This window comes from Hyla sarda, chromosome 5 (genome assembly GCF_029499605.1).
Source record: "Hyla sarda isolate aHylSar1 chromosome 5, aHylSar1.hap1, whole genome shotgun sequence".
NCBI lineage: Eukaryota > Metazoa > Chordata > Amphibia > Anura > Hylidae > Hyla > Hyla sarda.
The window spans coordinates 169389478-169409276 of NC_079193.1; the positions used below are offsets into that span (position 1 = coordinate 169389478).

Sequence of the window (19799 nt, forward strand, 5' to 3'; positions counted from 1 at the left end):
TGATTACGGGCGACCACCGGGCCAGCGGCATGTGACGTCACGCCTCCGCCCCCATGTGACGTCACGCTCCGCCCCTCAATGCAAGCCAACAGAAGGGGGCGTGACAGCTATCACGCCCCCTCCCGTAGGCTTGCATTGAGGGGCGGAGCGTGACGTGACACAGGGGCGTAAGCGTGACGTCACACGCTGCCGGCCAGGTGGTCGCCTGTAATCAGTCCCGGAGCGAACACGCTCCGGGGACTGATTACAAACAGGGTGCCACGTGCATGATCCCGGGGATCCCCAGCGATCAGGCATCTTATCCCCTATCCTTTGGATAGGGGAGAAGATGTGTAAGCACCGGAGAACCCCTTTAAAAGAACACTAATAGCCAAGACTCCTCCACTGGTACTAATGTAATTTCCATCATGCTTTCTATCTTATCTTTTTAAAAAGTACATTTATGTTTATATTAACATAGTTTGTCTCTTTCTTTCCAGTAGCTTTATCTCCCTGCTAGAAGAAAATGACCTAAGGAACAGGCTTCCATCTGCTGTGACTATCTTGAGAAGGGGCATTATAGGCCTCCCTGCCTTAGACCTAGCTTCAGTGAAGATGAGGGACAATAGATTTCCTCAGAGATCAGTGTGCCAAACGTTCACTATGTAAGGATGCACACAGGGATTTTCAAAATGCTGCACATACTGTTTGAGAAGAAAAAAAATACTTGTGCCCCACCATTTCTATCAATGAACAATATATAATGTAGGCCAAAGTTAACTCTTGTCCCTGCGTTGAATTTTTATTTTTAATTTTTTTTAAATGACCTACACAGCTGGCAGCCAGTAAGTTGATTTTTTTCCCTCTATAAGAGCTTCAACTACAGGATCTTGGACTGGGCTGGGATGAGAACATCTCTAAAATATTTTTTTCTTTTATTGACATATATACATGCTTTTTAGATGCCAAAATCAAAACAGTTTATGGTACAGACCCATTTTTGTACTTTGACAAGACAATGTGAAATCGTACAAGTGTTTGTTTTTTCTTTTCTATTTTTTCTCGCTCTAGTAGTATAGGACTTCCCAAAACTACCATTTTTGTGTGTCTGTTCATTGTCTAGATATGCAGACTGTCGCTGGATGCCTCCAGAAGTTGATTACCATACTAGCATATTTTCTTACCAATTAACCCTTTCATCTTAGAGCCACAACCTGCATCTGAGTGGTAATATTTTTTTTTTCTTCAAACATTTTATAATCAGTCAGGGAACATAAGCCATTAAAGTGCCATTAAACATAAAGCAGTTGGTATGTTTACATCAGTTTAGTAAAATGTGTAGCTTTTACTGCATACAAAAGACAATGCTATCTATGTAATATCTGAGTTTTAAAAACTTACTGTATGAGTTGGGTAGAACAGTGTAAAAGACATCCAGCATGTGATACAAAGTTATGTCTAATCCAATAAGGAGTATATAGTCCAGTAAACTCTACTGAAGATAAATCCTTCCACAATACTAATAATGTAACTGTTAAAAGACTTGGCCCATTAGGACAACTCCTGTCCCTAGGCCAAATCTGGATGTCATAGTGGGCAATCCACAACTTAGGACTACTTATGGTTTACCATAGCAGTGAAATAAAGAATGCAACTCCCCTTAGGATGCAGTGCTCTACTGTAATGACATTTCAAGACTGTATGCTTGGTAATTGAAAATCTAATAGGCTTTTATATGCTAAAAAGTAATTATTCTTTTTCTCATCTGTTTAGTTACAATCACTCATGAAATAGACTAATACATTGTACTTGAGATGTAGAGTATATATATATATATATATATATATACATACATAAAGAATGCAGCATTCTAAAGCCATAATATTTTAAAATAAAGAGTACCTGTCATCAAACCATATTTTCTAAACTAACTCAGATTATCTTCCCTAACTACTCCTAACACCCCTCCTGTCCTTAAAAAATAAATGTTTTGAGCTTTAAAAAGCTCTGCATCATACCTTTCCCCTTGCTCACATTGTGTGAGCTCCCAGCAGGAGAAAGTGGGTGTTCCCCAGCAGGCAACGTCATTGAAGCTTGCGAGAGCTGTGTCTCACCATTCCCCGCCCAGCATTTCTGTAGTTTGGTTTGCAGCTGGGAACAGAACAGAGCCACCTAGTGGTCGTTTTTTCAGTCACATTAAAAACATATAAAGGTCGAGAATTTTAGCAGTAAGTAAATAGCAAAGTGTCTTATAATTACATAAGGAACAATATATTATGGTGACAGGTACTCTTTAAATACTGGCACCATAATTTTTAGTCACCAGTCAATGTGATACAGCGTATTTCTGGATTAAAAACAGGGAAGAAGCCATATTTCTTAAAACATCTTCTTACAGAACTGTGAGCATGCACAGTATGTCTGATTTTGGAAATAGGTACAAATATGGAGGCGCTGTGCAAAGGCAACATGTGCTTTAAGTGTGGGGGATTTAAAACTAGGCTTTTAGGGTATATATGTTAAAATAACTTTATATGCCGTCAAACTATTTGGACTTAAATTAAATCTGAGGGCCAGTAGGAGAAAAATATATAATCCAATCAATGTAGTGTTTTCTGATGCTCTGATCAATGTGTTGGGTGGTTCCACACATGGTGGTGTTCGTGAAAATTTCATAGAGAAAGTATGTGTTTGTGTTTATTTACTGAAACAATGCTGTGGTCGGGCTGGGATACAAGTAATACAATACCTGGAATGCCTTTTTTTTCATGACATCTTTCGCACTTGAGGTGTGTTTCTTAATGCTATGATGTTCTTTTTTTTAACTAGTCTATGGCATTTTTCTTCCCATGGACCTCACTGTGTAAACGTGTGTTTGCAGGTTTTTTTTGTGCCTTTTTCCCTCACAGTCAGTATATATCCTTAAATCATATGATTAAAAAAAATCACATGACGTGTAAAATGAAAAAAAGCACAAAAAAACATGATATACACTAGCTTGAAAAATGCACAAACACTGCATCATAAACCACCAAAAGAAAAACTAAATGCCAGAAAAGTGTGTTAGTGTGTAAGAAGGAGACCTATAGGGGACTTCCACTAGTTTGGCCGTAATTGATATTGCCCTCTCTGGACACACTGTGAGAGAGAATTTGGCTGCTTTACATTTTAAGAGGTACAGTCTAATAGTAAGACACATGAACAATGTAAAATGAAAAAATTACTTTTACAATGACCATTTTAACTCTAACATGCTATGGTTTGTATGGTCATGTACAGCCTAAAATCTGCTTGGCAAATTATGGCACTTTTTTTGTATTACTTATGAAGTGCAGGTAAGCCGTTCAAACTCAGTGATGAAAGGGTTAATGCAGTTGTGTCCTACGTGTTACAAGTTCTAAATAAATTCAACACACCATATTATTGCAGCTATGCAATTTTTTTTAGAATCAACGTTCAGTTTTTTTAAAGTGGTAAATTTATTTTAATTTACGGGTAATTATTATTGGCCATTATGGTACATAAAATATGCTGTAATTAATGTGTTGTAACCTTATTATTGTATGAGATTATTTTTCATGCTACTTTAAAAGTAAAGGAAATCCTGTGCTGGATCTGGTTTATTAGTCTCAATCAAAGAAAACCTTTTTTTTTCCACTTCATTTTCGTCATTGTTTATAATTCAGTAATTTAATCACCTTATACAATAGCTTGGCCAGACTGGAACTGAAATGTTGCTGTATTTATTTAATTTGTCCATTTAGAATAAGAAATGTTAGATAATTTAAACAGGTTAGAAAAGACAACAAATCAGTAGTTAATAAACTGTAATGTGCCAGTATGATTAATACGTGGAACAAACAATTGCTGACAGTGTCGTCTTGACTGTAATTCATACGTAAGTTTGTATTTGTCAAAAACAACCGTATTTACTGGTCTTGAGATATTATTTAGATAAACTGTGTGCAGTTCATAAGTTAGAATATCCATGGTAACTAAACAAATCACAAATGTTCATTCAGCAGTTGTAGAGATGTATTAGGCCTTATACACATGACACAAAGGCAGTACAGAATAATATAAGACTGAAAAATCAAGTTTCTAGGAGAGAAGAGCTTCATAAACATGAAGGATACTATGATGGATAGGGAGGTAGATGTCCGCTTGTTTCTCATATGTATGTATATAGGGTACTTTTAAACATTCATACAAAAAAAAAATAATGGTTAACATTTTTATGGAATTTACTTTTTTATGCTATATTTTGAGGTTTTTTTTTATTAAAGGGCTCACTACAATTCCTGTGAATGTCAACCAATGAGCAAATGCACTAATAATGAACAAGCTGCAGTGGTTTTGCTGTAGTTTGTGGTAGCGCCTTCTTTATAGGCTTTCTAGACATAAGGGTTGCTCAGTTGTCAGAGAAATTCTGTATTATGTATAGGTGGAGAGTCTTTAGTGCAATAGGTATCAGATTCTGTTAAGGATTTCTGGAAGTTATATAGTTATGTTTGGGCAATAGGCATACATAAAAAATGCTATATTTTATTAACCTGATCCTGCTAGTGATACTAAAGATTTTTCAGTTTGAGCTTTTCAGTTGGGTTGATAAGTGAACCAGATGTTTTAAAACTGAAAGATTAAGAGAGAGGGTTGTAAGAATATCTGGTCAGGATGCAATGTTTCGCCTATCATATACATTATCCTAGAATGTGTTGAGTAAACAGAACTAACTCTGGTTCGGTCAGAACTTGAGATGTTTGCTTCTGCAGGAAGGCGTAAATTGCCTTACAGTACAGCAAGCCAGCACTGCTATTAACAGCCTTGGCTTGCTTCTAATTGCCAACATGTACAGGGTCTCCCAGCCGAGAGCTGGTTACACTTCTGCTTCTGTGGGGAGAAGGTGCTGGAAAGGTAAGTGTGTTCTAAGCAGTGTTGATACACTGCAGGTCTTCTTCTCAAATGGCTCCTTGCCCTCTTCTCCACTCCTCCCCCTCTCTTTCAACTGTAAAGGAAGCAGTCTAAAGCAATGGTGAAGATGTCATGGAGGGGTTGGGAGAGTGGGGGCCCTTCAGTGTGTATTGCAGTTTGGTTTCCACGGTGTATGGAGGGCCCCTTTCTATGTGTTACATAGCCCAGGCCCCAAGCCAGTTCTTCCCTGAGGACGGCTGAGATGAAGACGGGACCGTTCTACAGTGTTCAACCACTCAGTCTCAGAAATTAACTTGAAGGCTTCACAGCTGACAATGTATAGCAGAGTAAAAAAAAAAAACATGTGTAGAAAGAACTGCCTGTAGAGCTCAGACATAATTGTGTGGAGCCACACATCTGGAGAAGGGTAAAAAAAAAAAAAAAAATTCCCTTGCACTAAAAGTTCCCAAGAACACAGTGGTCTCTATTATTCTTAAATAGAAGAAGTTTGGAACAACCAGGACTCTTCCTAGAGCTCACTTCCTCTCCAGGAAGACCCATCATTGCATGCACCAATTCTGCTAGTAGTAATCTGTCACATTACATACATCTTCTTTTACAGAAATATGTTGTCCAATTATCCAGTTTTTTACATGATTTCCAATCCTTATTCACCTCCTTTCCACTATACCATGGGATCCACAATACATCTTAGTTACTTGCGATGTCTCCTCACTTTACACCAACATAGACCATATTTGGAACTAAAAGCAGTAGAATCCTTCCTAAAGGATGATCTTGACATTGCAGAGGCCCAGTGTAATTTTCTTTTAGAGGGACTCAAATTTATCCTATATAATAACTTTTTCATTTATGATGGCAATCTCTACCACCAGTAGAAGGGAACAGCCATGGGGTTGAAGGTGGTGCCCTTATGCCAATCTTTTTATGGGGCCTTCGAGAGCCAACATAATTGGTGTAAAGACCCCCTGATGGAATACATAGCCTTTTATCGTCTATACATAAAACAACCTGATATTTCTATGGAAAGGCCACCCATCTTTGTTACACATACTCTTAGACCATCTGAATAACAACCACTGGGGGATCCAGTTCACATTGCATTCCAGTCAACACTCCATCCAATTTTTGGATCTCATGATCATTCATAATGAGAATAATTTTCTCACATCAACCTATTTAAAAAGTGTTGACATCAATAGCTATATTGATCTTAGTAGTGGTCACTTCAAGAAGTAGCTTGAGAACATACCTTTTTCTCAATACCAGAGGATTAGAAAGAATTGCTCCAGGGATGCAGACTTCCGGATCCAGGCCAGAACATTGGAAAAACACTTTTAAGCTAAAAAGTACCCAAAACGCTTGATCTCTCAAGCCTATCAGAAAATAATTCATCTGACTCAAGCACAGTGTCTTATACCAAAAGAAAAACGAGAAAAATGCAACAAAAGGGAACCAAACTTTATTACCACTTTTAATGCATCTGCCCCATAACTAAGAAATATTCATCTGGCACATTTTAAAAATGGATAATTTTTTAAAAGATCTTCTCCCTGAATGTCCACAGGTTACCTTTTGTAGAGCTCCGTCTCTCAAGAATATTTTAGCACAGAGTCCATTGAAACAACATAAACAAGGAAAAAGTGAATCAATAAAATCAGGATGTTTTTGTTGTGGAAAAAACAGATGCCTGTGCTGCAAGGAAATGAAACATAAGTGCCCTACCTTTAAGTCAAACACCACCGGCAAAACTTTCCAGATAAAATCTCATCTTATGTGCAATACAGAATACGTAATCTACCTCATTGAATGCTGCTGTAACCTACAATATGTGGGTCGGACCACACAAAAATTAAGGAACAGGGTGAATAAACTTTGTCACAATGACAGAACACAATTTCAAATGCATAGTTTATCAAGACACTGTGCTGCAGCCCATCGGGATCTAAAAAATCCATACTCCATCATACCAATAGATTCTGTGCCTGAACACCTCTCCAACAGATTTGAAGCCTTGAAGCACTTAGAGGTGTTCTGCATTTATAAAATCCCTTCCGTAGCACCGTTAGGGCTCAATGAAATATCGGAGACTATCCTGGTTTAAATTCTATTTCTCAACAATCCCTAGCTTCTTCTATATAATTGTTAATCCATTACGTAAATACTATAACTAACATTCACATACCATTTATGCCAACTATACCTACATCCTCTCATAACACACATCCATAACATTATCCTATCTTGTATTAATGTGAATATTATCATAATTGATACCCTTCAATTTTTATAAATATACATCGTATTGTTGGTATATCACCTATTTATTTACTTATTGTCTTTTTGATTTTTATAATACTATCTCCCCCCCCCCCCCCTTTAAAAAAAAAAAAAAAAAAAAAACGAAATGGCTATTAAATATTGCGATTTGCACATAGCTATTGTTTGTTTTAAACATAATGTATTTCTATATCTAATAAGCTTTGTGACCCCAGTAATTCTATTTTTACTTTTCTTACCTTGTCAAAAACATATTGCTCGGCTACTGGTCTGTTTTTCTTTTTAGTGCGGTATCTGCCTACCTCAAACACCGCTACTACTATAGCTCTCCAGCACTGAGTTTTGTGATCTTTGTTCACATCCCTGTCATACAGGGTAGCTCCGCCCATTTCAAACCCCATCACCGCTATTATAGCCCCGTGCAGAAGAAATGGGCATTCTGCTTAGCCGCCTTTGGACCTTGTGTAGCTCCACCTACTCTCAAGTTCGCCATGTCCATAGCGCTCACAGCACTTCTCTCTTTTCTTCACCCGTACCCTTCCCTGCACACACTAGCAAACATCCTCATTAGGAACAAGTGGGGAGCAGCCGTGTGTGTGCCGCTAGTACTTCTGACATGTCACTTCTGTAAAAATTGCCTTTAAGTTCTCCCTCATTACTATTTAATATTTTATAAATATTTACGTGTAACTGAATGGTTTTCCTGTTTTTCTCTTTTTTAACTAATGTAATATGTTGCTATAAGCATGCTACCTTACGCAAAGTTCTCGTGGGATGGCCCTTAAGAGCCTTGGTGAATCTCTTAATTGATATGACCTCTCTATGTACACATGGAGTCTCTCTAAAAACCTGCTTGCTTTCATTATGTAACATGCACTGTCCTGATGAAGGGCCTTGTCCAGGCTGGAAACGCATTATGTGCTAAAATAAAACGTCATTTTATCCATTTACTAGAGCTTAGTCTCTTGATTTGCATGGTCCAGCGCTGCAGAAAATATCCCCCCCCCCCCTTTTTTTTTTTTTTTAACCCATTGCATCTTCCTAGAGCTGGAAGGCCCACCAAACTAAGTAATCGGGCAATAAGGGCCTTGTAAGAGATATACCCAAGAACCCAAAGGTCAGGATCCATAGATAATGGCCTAGATTTATCAAACTGTGTGAGAGAAAAAAAATTGAGATTTTCCCACAGCAACCAATCACAGCTCAGATAACGAGCTCTGGTAAAGTGAAAGCTGAGCTGTGATTGGCTGCTGTGGGAAGATCTCTCCACTTTTTCTCTCACACAGTTGGATAAATCTGGGTCCCTGTGTTCAGATGGACGAGACTTCCAGAAAGTCAGCAATCAATGAAGCACTTCACCAATCTGGGCTTTATGAAAACAAGATAGTTTTTGTCCTCAATTCTTGGCATCATTGCATAGATTTATCAAAGTCTGTGCAGAGTAAAGGTTGAGCAGTCGCCTACAGTAGCCAATAACCAATTAATTTATTTTTCAGAGGCCTTTTTAAAATTAAAAAAGTAATCTGATTTGGTTACAATGGGCAACTATTTCTCTGCACAAATTTTCATAAATCTCTCTACATGTCCAGAGAATCTGTCTGCCTACTGTTCATCACTTGCCCAATACCATCTGTGCAGTCAAGCATGGTGGTGGCAGCAAGGTATGGCCAAATATTAATTTTCCAACAAGACAAAGGGAGAATTTCATTGTTTCTTGTAGAGACCTGAAATCTTAGTAGAGACCTGAAAATGACTTCCACCAATTGTCCTCATCAAACCAGACAGAGCTTGAGAGGATCTGCAGAGAAGAGGAGCAGAAAATCCCCAAATTGAGGTGTGCATACCTTGTGATAGCATCCCCAAGAATACTGGAGGCTGTAGTCGCTGCCGAAGGTGCTTCAACTCAGTACTGGGTAAAAGGTCTGAATACTTATGCCAATGTAATATCTTAGTTTTTCCTTTTCAATAAATTAGCAAAGATTTCTAACAGTTAGATTTTTTTTTTTTTTGTCTGTCGTTGTGGGGTATTGAGTGCAGAAAACATGAATATTCTTTTGGCCTTATCTAGAATATGCTCTTAGTTCTTGGCATCAGTTCATAAAAAGGATATACTGAAGCAATAAAAAAAATACAACAACTTGCAACTTGGCTAATAGCTTTTTTTGTGTAACGTCCCCTTAAAAGACAAGGAGGCACTCCCTTCATCTGGAGAAAATTATAGGTTTGAAATCTGAAATCAACCTTTCCAAGCTGTTATAAAAAAGTTTTGGTTTGTAATCTGAATTCTTTGGTGCGAATTCCTTATGTCAGCAACTGTTCAGTCAATTGTCAAGGGAAAAAGTTAGCAAAATTGAAGTTCATTTCCCGAACAGGCAGAATTGTAAATGCTATTCTACTTTAAAAATGTATTACACAATGTGAACGTGGATGAATGTAAGGTTATGCACTTGGCCCGTAAAAACAAAGGGGGACATTTATCAAGGGATTTAGAGCTCTTTTTTTACTTACAAAAGTCGCACAAAAAGACGCATAAGCACCTAAGCAAATTTTTGTGGGACTTTTGGCTGTAAGCAAAAAGCTACAAAAGAGCGTACGAAAGTAAATTTTATTTTTCACTTTGCAGTGGTCAGGGATTTATCAAGTCGCAACCCCTCCAAAACAGCGTAAATGTAAGCCAGCTCGGAGCTCTTTCTCATTTCAGATCCTTGTATCCTGTGGACTTCAGATTCGGTGGACTACGTCGATGACCAACATTTTTTCTTTGTTTAATGTTAATAAAATGGTTAACGAGTGCTTGTAGGGGAGTGTTTTTTTTTTTTTTTTTGGGAATAATTTTTTTTTAAACGTGTTTTTTTTATTTACTTGACAGGCTTAGTAGTGGAAGCTGTCCATTACTAAGCTGGGCTTAGCGTCAGCCACAAAAACAGCTAGCGCTAACACCCAATTATTACCCCGGTACTATCCAATGCCACAGGAGTGCCGGGAAGAGCTGGTACTAACAGGCCCAGAACATCAAAAATGGCGCTCCTGGGCATAGGTGGTAACAGGCTGGCGTTAATTAGGCTGGGGAGGGCCGGTTTCAATGGTCCTTGCCCACCCTGGTAACGTCAGGCTGTGCCTGCTTGGTTGGTATTTGGCTGAGAATAAAAATAGGGGGGGACCCTATGCTTATATATATAATTTCCCCTGTTTTTTTTATTCTCAGACAAATACCAACCAAGCAGCAACAGCCTGACGTTACCAGGGTGGGTTAGGACCATTGTTACTGGCCCTACCCAGCCTAAATAATTCCAGCCTATTACTACTTAGGCCCAGAAGCGCCATTTTTGATGCTCAGGGCCTGTTGGTACCGGCACCCCTGTGGTGGTGGGTACCGGGGTAATAATTGGGGGTTAGCGCTAGCTGTTTTTGTGGCTAATGCTAAGCCCCAGCTTAGTAATGGACTCCATCTATAAGACGGCTTTCACTACTAAGCCTGTCAAGTAAATAAATAAATAAATAAATAAATAAAAAAGTTGTAAAAAAATTTATTCCTAAAAAAACACTCCCCCACAAGCCCTCATTAACCATTTTATTAACATTAAACAAAAAACAAACGCTGGGCACCGTACTCCTGAATCTAAAGTAATCCACAGGATATGCAGATCTGAAATGAGAAGTAAAAAAAACACTAAGTTCTTTAAGGGGGAGAAAAGTGGTAAAAAAATGTAATAAACACACACACAAAATATATATATATATATATATATATATATATATATTTAAACTGCTCAAAAAAATAAAGGGAACATGTAAACAACACAATGTAACTCCAAGTCAATCACACTTCTGTAAAATCACACTGTCCACTCAGGAAGCAACACTGATTGACAATCAATTTCATATGCTGTTGTGCAAATGGAACAGAAAACAGGTGAAAATTATAGGCAATTAGCAAGACACCCCTAATAAAGAAGTGGTCCCGTAGGTGGTGACCACAGACCACTTCTCAGTTCCTATGCTTCCTGGCTGATGTTTTGGTCCCTGAATGCTGGCGGTGCTTTCACTCTAGTGGTAGCATGAGACGGAGTCTACAACCCACACAAGTGGCCACACAAGGCCAGTACATCAGGAGACGTAGAGGAGGCCGTAGGAGGGCAACAACCCAGCAGCAGGACTGCTACCTCCGCCTTTGTGCAAGGAGGAGCACTGCCAGAGCCCTACAAAATTACCTCTAGCAGGCCACAAATGTGCATGTGCCCACTCAAAAGGTCAGAAACAGACTCTATGAGTGCCCGACGTCCACAGGTGGGGGTTGCGCTTATAGCCGTACACCGTGCAGGACATTTGGCATTTGCCAGAGAACACCAAGATTGGCAATGAAAGCAGATTCACACTGAGCACATGTGAAAGAGTCTGGAGACGCCATGGGGAAAGTTCTGCTGCTTGCAACATCCAGCATGACCGGTTTGGCGGTAGGTCAGTAATGGTGTGGAGCATTTCTTTGGGGGGCCGCACAGCCCTCCATGTGCTTGCCAGAGGTAGCCTGACTGCCATTAGATACCTAGATGAGATCCTCAGTGATACCATTTGCTGGTGCAGAATATTCACAATTCTTTAATCAGCGCTAGAGACTACGCGTTTCAAGGGGTGGGACTCCCTCCTCGTCAGGTCATCGGATGACCTGACGAAGAGGGGGTCCCACCCCTTGAAACGCGTAGTCTCTAGCGCTGATTAAAGAATTGTGAATATTTTATCTACTGTCCTTCACGGCTTCTTCATTTATCGGGTGAACGCCAGGAGGATCCAAGTTTTTTCCTCTGCAACTCTTGCAGTTTCAAACGTGATTTCCCCGACCACTACTGTGCTACACAAAGACGTGCAGGATCCAGGCTGCTTCCCCACTTCTTACCTTAATTTTGGGTTACAAGCTTCAGTAGGTGTTGTGCTCTGAGCATAACACCCTCAGGTGAGCGGTTATCCTTACTGCTGCTTTCATTTACCTCTGTACCATCGGAGTAACTGCACATGTCTTTTGCGCTTTTGTCTGTTTTATATCTTTTTCATATTGTACAAGTTTCAAACTATTTTCAGGCTTTCTTGTGCATTATCTTTAAAAGAGTATTATGGGATGACAGCCATGCAGACCAATTTGATGCAGTGTATGGTTAGTAAACTAACACCTCACCCCTTCAACCTCTGCAGCAATGATGGCAGCACTGATACATCTATTTCCCAAAGACAACCTCTGGATATGACGCTGGGCAAGTGCAATCAACTTCTTTGGTCAACCATGGCAAGGCCTCTTTTAAATGGATCCTGTCCTGTGAAACTGCTGTATGGTCTTTCCCACTTGCTGCAGCTCAGTTTCAGGGTCTTGGCAATATTCATATAGTCTAGATGATGTTTATGTAGAGCAACAACTTTCCTCTTTGCCATGAGATGTCATGATGAACTTTCAGTGACCAGTATTAAATTTGGTGTTATTGCTCTCACGCTCTAAGACACCTGCTTCCCATTCATACCGAAGACCCTTTAACACTAAAAAGTCACATTTCCACATAGGGGTGTACAAATTTTTTTTGCCAAGGTTTAGACATTGACCCGTTTTCAACACAGGCTGCCTCAAGTTGTTTCAACACTACAACTCCCGGCATGCCCTGACAGCCAATAGATGTCAGTGCAAGCTGGGAGTTGTAGTGGTGAAACAGCTGGAGGCACCCTGTATAGATGAGCTAAGGGCGGAAGTCAGCCCCCCCAGCAGGCATCAGTGACATCCCACCTGCTTGGGGAAGTCTGCCTGTCTACCTGGTAAGTGAGCACACTACCAGGTAGACAAAAAGGCATTTCTCAGATAGTAGAAAAAAAAATTTTTAAGGCAGGGAGGGGGATAGGGATAGATGGGCAATAGGCAGGGACAGAAAAAAAAGGATGGTGGGAGCTACTCTTTAACGACGCAGGATGTAACTGCTGGTAACGGCGCACATCAGCGATCGCACTATGTGCCATTAACCCCTCAGATGCCGTGATCAATACAGATCACGGCATCTGCGGCAGTGTGGTCACTAAAATGGATGATCGGATCGCCCGCAGCACTGCCACGGGGATCGGATCATCCAGCATGGCGGCCGGAGATCCCCTCACCGGCCGTCTTCAGGGGTCTTCTTGTCTGAGATCAAGCAGACTAGAGAAGATGACCGATAACACTGATTAGCGCTATGCCTTAAGCATAGCACTGAACAGTGTTAGCAATCAAGTGATTGCTATAGATAGTCCCCTATGGGGACTATTAAAATGTAAAAACAAAAGTAAAAAAAAAAGAAAAATCCCCTCCCCAATAAAAATGTAAATTGTCCCTGTTTCCAACTTTACCCCCTAAATAGTGTAAAAAAGTTAAATAAACATATTTGGTATTGTAGCGTGTGTAAATATCCGAACTATTAAAATATAATGTTAATGATCCCATAAGGTGAACGTAAAAAAAGGCCAAAATTGCAGCTTTTTTGTAACATTTTATAAAAAAAAAAGATAAATGTATTAAAGTTTTATAAAGATCACAGTGCAAAAAATGAGCCCTCATACCGCTGCTTATATGGAAAAATGAAAAAGTTATAGGTCAGCAAAATAGAGTGATTTTAAACGTACTAATTTGGTTAAAAAGTTCGTGTTTTTTTTTTTAAGTGGTATAATAGGAAAATATGTAATCATGGGTATCATTTTAATCATATTGACCCACAGAATAAAGAACACATGTAATTTTTACCATAAATTGTACAAAACCTTCCAAAATTTGCTAAATTGTGGTTTTCTTTTCAACTTCCCCACACAAATAGCATTTATTTTGCTTGCACCATACATTTTATGGCAAAATAAGTGATGTCATTACAAAGGACAACTGGTCACACAATAAACAAACCCTCATACTCATCTGTGGATGAAAATATAAAAGAGTTATGATTTTTAGAAGGCGAGGAGGAAAAAATGAAAATGTAAAAATAAAATTTGCTGAGTCCTTAAGGCCAAAATGGGGTGAGTCTTTAAATGGGTTAATGGGTTACTAAAGGAAAGTACATAAATATATATCTATATCTTATATATATCTCAAAAGCACGAAGCCATCACACTACCTGGATATGTTCCATGTAAACCATCCTGCCTGATATGAATGGCTTCTCTGGCCCCTGGTGTCTTCTCTGGCTGCTTGATATTCATTGCCATCATTCTCTCCCCTTGCCTACAGCTCCCAGCAATCATTGCAGCTCTGCCAGCCCCCACCCTTCTGCTCTGAGCAGCAGAGAATCAGTGTTTGATTGGCTGAGGCTGCACACACCTGCCAGGTCTCAGCATTAAAGGGAGCACGACTCAGTTCCGGGAAGAAACCACATAGTCGGTGTCTCTCGGAAGGGTGGGGGCTGCTTTCAGAGAGGGATTTGGACAGAGACAGAGTGGATGGCTGAATGATGTAATTTCCTCACTTCATGCATGTATGTGACAACCAAAAAGGGAAAACTGCTCTACATAGCTAACAAATGATATTTAGAATATTAAATAGGTTGATGAGAGGAAAAGGATGGGCTATGGGTTGAGTTCCCTGTGGTACCCCTTTAATGTTGCTGCCCCCTCAAAATAACTCAACACACAGCAAACGCTTAGCTGTTTTAACCATTAGCTTGCTTTACACCAAAATATGCCACAACTTGTGCAATTTTAAGTGCACACTGTCTAAATCTCACATAGAAATGTGCAAGTCACATGAGCCAATTTTAACTCCAGTAAGTGAGGGTGGACTAGCACTCCCCTGTGCTCTCTCCTGTCTGATAGTACTCCTCTGTGCTCTCTCCTGTCTGATAGCACTCCTCTGTGCTCTCCTGTCTGATAGTACTCCTGTGTGTTCTCTCCTGTCTGATAGGACTCCTCTGTGTTCTCTCCTGTCTGATAGCACTCCTCTGTGTTCTCTCCTGTCTGATAGGACTCCTCTGTATTCTCTCCTGTCTGATAGGACTCCTCTGTGCTCTCTCCTGTCTGATAGTACTCCTCTGTGCTCTCTCCTGTCTGATAGCACTCCTCTGTGCTCTCTCCTGTCTGATAGTACTCCTCTGTGTTCTCTCCTGTCTGATAGGACTCCTCTGTGTTCTCTCCTGTCTGATAGCACTCCTCTGTCCTCTCTCCTGTCTGATAGTACTCCTCTGTGTTCTCTCCTGTTTGATAGGACTCCTCTGTGTTCTCTCCTGTCTGATAGCACTCCTCTGTGCAAATCCAAAACAAAAGTGCATTGGTAGGATCAATGGGGGTGATGTATCAAAACCTGTTTAGAGGAAACGTTGCTAAGATGCCCATAGCAACCAAGCAGATTGCTTCTTTCAGAGGCCTTTTCAAAAATGAAAGAAGCGATCTGATTGGTTACTATGGGCAACTTAGCAACTTTTTATTTGGACAGGTTTTGATAAATCTCCCCCAATGTAACTAAATGATTGAACACAGCATAAAATCCGACACAAACCCAGTGGGGTTTATTTACTAAGAGCAGAGTGGAGTTTTCTTTGTGGGTTTTGATTTCCGACAGGTATTTTCCCAAGGTATTTACTAAGGTTTCCCTACATTTTGCACTTTTCCCTACGTTTTTTATTTATTTATTTTTATTTTTTTACAACTGTTCTGATCTGTCAGGTTTTTCCCAGCGCAAATCCACCACATTTTCTGTGGAAACCATAGTAAATATGTTGGGATTTTTCAAAACTGTCGGGGACACGCCACTTTTGTCAGGACCATGCCCCCTTTTCAGGTTTTTCTTGTAAAATGGAGGGGTTTGTTTTTCTTGATCACATGTGACAGACACAATTTGGGTGCAAAACCCGAGAAAAGAGTCGGGATCACATTATTAATAAACCCCAGTATGTATAAATGTACCCTAAAGTATCACTGGCTTACTGTTCAGTAAGTGGAGCAGGAACAACTAGTGTCTATGCTTGCCATCTTCCTCTTCCACTCTGTGCTCCTTTGCCTGTTGCGACACAGGATCTCTCATGCAGGATGTGCTCTAACAATTACATTATCCTGTGCAGCCCAAAGTATAAGTTTGAGTCTAGACAGGACAAGTTAGACCAGAAGCAGGTAGAACTTTCCGACACAATATATGACAAACTTAAAGCGAACATGCTCCGGGGACTGATTTTAACTGGGGTGCTGCATGCAAGATCACGGGGGTCCCCAGCGGCGGGACCCCCGCGATCAGGCATCTTATCCCCTATCCTTTGGATAGGGGATAAGATGTCTAAGCGCCGGAATACCCCTTTCAGTTTGCATAAGAAGTATTTTGGACTAAAAGTTGAGGTACACTTTAAATATTTTGCAGCCAGTATCCAGGGCACATGTTCCTGCAGCCCTCCCCAAGCTACACAGTTTTCACTATTATACATCGATAACAATAACTACTTGTTCTTAGTTTCACAATGTTTCGTTTCTGCTTTTTTTTTAACCTCTACAACATTGGTAACATATGTGACTTCTGCCTTGAAACAAAGTGGCAGAACATTACCAAGACAGAATCTTACTTTCTTATGAACAAAGTTGTAATGAAGTCTAGACACGACTGATAGTCTGATAGTACTCCTCTGTGCTCTCTCCTGTCTGATAGTACTCCTCTGCGTTCTCTCCTGTCTGATAGGACTCCTCTGTGTTCTCTCCTGTCTGATAGGACTCCTCTGTGTTCTCTCCTGTCTGATAGGACTCCTCTGTGCTCTCTCCTGTCTGATAGGACTCCTCTGTGCTCTCCCCTATCTGATAGGACTCCTCTGTGCTCTCTCCTGTCTGATAGGACTCCTCTGTGTTCTCTCCTGTCTGATAGCAGTCCTCTGTGCTCTCTCCTGTCTGATAGTACTCCTCTGTGTTCTCTCCTGTCTGATAGGACTCCTCTGTGCTCTCTCCTGTCTGATAGGACTCCTGTGTTCTCTCCTGTCTGATAGCAGTCCTCTGTGCTCTCTCCTGTCTGATAGTACTCCTCTGTGCTCTCTCCTGTCTGATAGCAGTTCTCTGTGCTCTCTCCTGTCTGATAGGACTCCTCTGTGCTCTCTCCTGTCTGATAGTACTCCTCTGCGCTCTCTCCTGATAGGACTCCTCTGTGCTCTATCCTATCTGATAGCACTCCTCTGTGCTCTCCCCTGTCTGACAGTACGCCTCTGTGCTCTCTCCTATCTGACAGTACTCCTCTGTGCTCTCTCCTGTCTGATAGTACTCCTCTGTACTCTCTCCTGTCTGATAGTACACCTTTATGCTCTCTTGTCTGTCTGATAGGACTCCTCTATGCTCTATCCTGTCTGATAGTCCTCTGTGCTCTCTCCTGTCCTATCAGACACAGAGGAGTGCCAGCCCACCCTCACTTACTGGACTTTGCCCATGCCTGTGCTCAGAGGTGGCTCTAGACTTTTTGAGGCCTTAGGCAAAAATAAATCTGAGCCAAGCCCCCCCCCCCCAAGCGCAATAAAAAAAGAAGAAACATAAAAAAAAGTTTAAAAAAATGTTAAATAAATTTTCCGCGGGGTCCCCCTACCAAGGTTGACGAGCAAAAATAAAGGATAAAATGCTATAAAGAAAAAAAAATGCAATGCACTATATCTATTTATCAGTGGGTATGTAGTTTAAAGTGCTGCTTTATACAGCAACTCGCCAATGACGTCTTCTCTAATTTGCTTCTTTGCCATCTCTTCTCCATTTGGTCCGGGCCATCATGACAATTTCTTCCACACACAATTCTTCACCGTTAAACCTGCAAAACAAACCTATTAGGCTCCGCACTTTTTTTTTCCATGGGTGACAGAGGGGTGTAGAGGGGTGGACATGGGTGACAGAGGGGTGTAGAGGAGTGTATATGGGTGGCAGAGGGGTATAGAGGAGTGTACATGGGTGACAGAGGGATGTAGAGGGGTGGACATGGGTGAAAGAGGGGTGTAGATGAGTGTATATGGGTGGCAGAGGGGTGTAGAGGAGTGAACATGGGTGACAGAGGAGTGTAGAGGAGTGTACAGAGGGGTGTAGAAGAGTGCACATGGGTGACAGAGGGATGTAGAGGGGTGGACATGGGTGATCATGGATGAAAGAGGGGTGTAGAGGAGTGTACATGGGTGACAGAGGGGTGTAGAGGAGTGTACATGGGTGACAGAGGGGTGTAGAGGAGTGTACATGGGTGACGGGTGTAGAGGAGTGTACATGGGTGACAGGGGTGTAGAGGAGTATACATGGATGAAAGAGGGGTGTAGAGGAGTGTACATGGGTGACAGAGGGGTGTAGAGGAGTGTACATGGGTGACAGAGGGGTATAGAGGAGTGTACATGGGTGACAGAGGGGTGTAGAGGAGTGTACATGGGTGGCAGAGGGGTGTAGAGGAGTGTACATGGGTGACAGAGGGGTGTAGAGGAGTGTACATGGGTGACAGAGGGGTGTAGAGAAGTGTACATGGGTGGCAGAGGGGTGTAGAGGAGTGTACATGGGTGACAGAGGGGTGTAGAGGAGTGAACATGGGTGACAGAGGAGTGTACAGAGGGGTGTAGAAGAGTGCACATGGGTGACAGAGGGATGTAGAGGGGTGGACATGGGTGATCATGGATGAAAGAGGGGTGCAGAGGAGTGTACATGGGTAACAGGGGTGTAGAGGAGTGTGCATGGGTGACAGGGGTGTAGAGGAGTGTACATGGGTGACAGGGGTGTAGAAGAGTGTACATGGGTGACGGGTGTAGAGGAGTATACATGGATGAAATAGGGGTGTAGAGGAGTTTACATGGATGAAAAAGGGGTGTAGAGGAGTGTACATGGGTGACAGAGGGGTGTAGAGGAGTGTACATGGATGGAAGAGGGGTGTAGAGGAGTGTGCATGGGTGACAGAGGGATGTAGAGGAGTGTACATGGGTGACAGGGGTGTAGAGGAGTGTACATGGGTGACAGAGGGATGTAGAGGAGTGTACATGGGTGACAGAGGGATGTAGAGGGGTGGACATGGGTGACAGAGGGGTGTAGAGGAGTGTATATGGGTGGCAGAGGGGTGTAGAGGAGTGTACATGGGTGACAGAGGGGTGTAGAGGAGTGTATATGGGTGGCAGAGGGGTGTAGAGGAGTGTACATGGGTGACAGAGGGATGTAGAGGAGTGTACATGGGTGACAGAGGGGTGTAGAGGAGTGTATATGGGTGGCAGAGGGGTGTAGAGGAGTGTATATGGGTGGCAGAGGGGTGTAGAGGAGTGTACATGGGTGACAGAGGGGTGTAGAGGAGTGAACATGGGTGACAGAGGAGTGTAGAGGAGTGTACAGAGGGGTGTAGAAGAGTGCACATGGGTAACAGAGGGATGTAGAGGGGTGGACACGGGTGATCATGGATGAAAGAGGGGTGCAGAGGAGTGTACATGGGTGACAGAGGGGTGTAGAGGAGTGTAAATGGGTGACAGAGGGGTGTAGAGGAGTGTAAATGGGTGACAGAGGGGTGTAGAGGAGTGTACATGGGTGACAGAGGGGTGTAGAGGAGTGTACTTGGGTGACAGAGGGGTGTAGAGGAGTGTACATGGGTGACAGGGGTGTAGTGGAGTGTACATGGGTGACAGAGGGGTGTAGAAGAGTGTACATGGGTGACAGGGGTGTAGAGGAGT

General features: G+C 41.6%; 1 protein-coding gene across 2 annotated transcripts in view; it reads left to right on the top strand.

Moving 5' to 3' along the window:
• Positions 1-1826, top strand: part of ZNRF2 (zinc and ring finger 2) — a 163117-nt gene extending 161291 nt beyond the window's left edge. The window contains exon 5 of one of the 2 annotated variants that reach the window (XM_056520697.1): positions 483-1826. The gene's annotated coding sequence lies outside the window, so the exon portion shown is untranslated. Of the gene's footprint in view, positions 1-479 lie in introns of both variants that reach the window. The other variant, XM_056520696.1, reaches the window with a different exon arrangement.
• Positions 1827-19799: the final 17973 nt, after the last annotated feature.